Here is a 2,588-nt window from a genome sequence, read left to right as displayed (position 1 = left end):
CAAATATCGCGAGATTAACCGTGATCCTGCGAGAGATAGGAAAAAGGCTGGGCACCAAAATATCGCGAAAAATAGTGAATGCGGTGCTTCTCGCGAGATTTTTCCAATCACGCCTTCCCTTAGCTCTCGGTTGTCTCAAGACTTACTGCTGCTTCTAGGTATGGTGTTTGCTGTCTCTTGGCGTTTGACTCCAGTTCGGAATGTCAAAGGCCTTCGTAAATTAAAATCCCGGGATCTCTTTACTGAAAGACTAGTATTTCAAGGAATATTGGTATCAGAAATATTTTATTAAAGATAATACGCTTTCTTGAGATACTAGATGGAAAAATTAAAATGATACTGGCTGTTTGTAATACGACGTTCTTAGCCCAATTCACTTCATTCCCATTTCCCAATTTTTTCTCAAATTCCAGAAATATTTCTCACGCAATTCCTTTTTTTTTTTTTTTTTGAAGATCTGGGAGATTTGGTATTAGGACTTGGTATTAGGATTACTTTTGGATTAAGATAGACTTGTAGCAGTTCAGAGCATCAGATGCTTTTAATTATATACCAAAGTGTATTACAATTGGTAGTGTCCCTGTTTTGTAATCATAGTAAAAACAAGCAGTTTAGCTTGTACTCCACCCTACAAAGTAGTCATGTCTCTTCTATCAGTAAATCTACACAAGGAGAAATTTAGAGTAATGCTGAGAAGTTTGTGGCCACTGGAACTGAAGAACCAGGCTAAAATACAAAGCTAGTATTGGGTGAAAGTTCTTAACCTAGTCGGGGCTTGTGTCTTGTTTTGTTTTTCTGTTTTTGTTTTAATATTCTTTTTCCAAGCATATCTTTGATAATAACTGCTATAACGTTGGATTTTACCTAGTTCACTGCAAGGATATTAAGTAGTGTATTTCTACTGGCTTTTCAGTCTCAGACTTGCCACATTTCAAAAATGCTATTCAAACATCCTCCAAAACCATTCCAGCAGATAACTACAGTCCGTGTGAGCAGGGACAGCAGTGTAAGTTTAATAACAAATCTTTGGAAGTGTCTGGGAATACATTTACTACCACAAAGATATCTATAATCATGCTCCTTAAAGCAGGATTCAATTTTTTTTTTCTTACCTTTTCCTCTTTATCCTCATTCCTTTGAATCATTACGTAGTGAGTTTCTTAGGGTAGGACTTGACCTTCATTTCTGAATCCCCACTGCTTACCTACAACTGTACTTGGGCCAAGTAGGCAAATATTTTACTGGACCTACAAAACCTTGCTAGACCCACCTCCTCTCCCCTTGCCAATCCTTAGCCATGCTAGCCTTCTTTCTCATGCAGAAAATTCCAGCACTCAGGGCACTTGGCTGGCTCAGTTGGTTAAGCATCTGCCTTAGGCTGAGGTCATCATCTCAGGATCCTGTGATCAAGCCCCGCACTGGGTTCCCTGCCCAGTGGGGAGTCTGCTTCTCCCTCTCCTTTTGCTGCTCCCCCTGCTTATGCTCTCTTGCTCTCTTTCTGTCAAATAAATAAAATCTTAAAAAAAAAAAAAAAGAAAGAAAGAAAAGAAAATTCCTGCAGTCTTTCCTCTCCCAACGTCCTTGAACAGGCATTTTTAACTGCTGGGAAAGGCCCTCCTCCACCTGACCTCTTCACCTCACTAAGGCCTTCTTATTCAGATGTTGATTTAATTGTCTTCCTCTAGACTAGAGGGGCCTTCTCTAGCCCATGACTTGGTCAGGTCCTCTGTTACATTACTTCAAACTTCTCTTTTTTTAAGATTGTATTTATTCATATGACAGAGTATATGCCTATGTGTGCGTGAGGCTGGGGGAGAGGCAGAGAAAGAGGGAGAGAGAATTTCCAGCAGACCCCAAGCTGAGTGCAGAGCCCAACATAGGGCTGGATCTCACAACCCTGAGATCATGACCTGAGCCAAAACCAAGAGTCCAACGCTTAACCGACTGAGCCACCCAGGTGCCGCGCAAACTTCTCTTTAATAGCGCTTTCTTTCGCCATTGAAATGTATTAAGTACATGATGGTTCAATGCCTGTCTTCCCTGTTAGACTGCTACCTCCAGGAAGGTTTTAACCCATCTACTTCTTTCACTACTGTCTAGTAACATTGCCTAGCCCATCCCCTGACATATGTCAGAGACTCAATGCATATTGTTGGGATAAATTGATAGACTTGCCAGATAAAATACAGAACACTCAGTTAAATTTGAATTTCAGATAATCAATGAATATTTTTAATATAAAAATGTGTTCCAGGGGCACTTGGATGGCTCAGCCAGGGCTGAGCGTCCTTTGGCTCAGGTCATGATCCTGGGGTCCTGGGATGGAGCCCCACATCGGGCTTCCTGCTTAGCGGGGAGCCTCCTTCTCCTTCTGCCTCGGCCCCTCCCCCCCCCCACTTGGGCTCTTGGCTCCCTCACTCTCGCTCTCTCTCATTTGCTCTCACTCTCAAATAAATGAATAAAATCTTTAAAAAAGTGTGTTCCAAATATTATATAATGTAAATCTAGCAACCTTAAAATTGATGAGGTACAGAGAACATTTTATCCAAGTGAGAATATTCAAAGATAATTCATATTTATTTTTTAAA

This window comes from Ursus maritimus, unplaced genomic scaffold (genome assembly GCF_017311325.1).
Source record: "Ursus maritimus isolate PB19 unplaced genomic scaffold, ASM1731132v1 scaffold_24, whole genome shotgun sequence".
Lineage (NCBI taxonomy): Eukaryota > Metazoa > Chordata > Mammalia > Carnivora > Ursidae > Ursus > Ursus maritimus.
The sequence above is the reverse complement of the archived record's forward strand: the minus strand, read 5'-3'. Positions refer to the sequence as shown.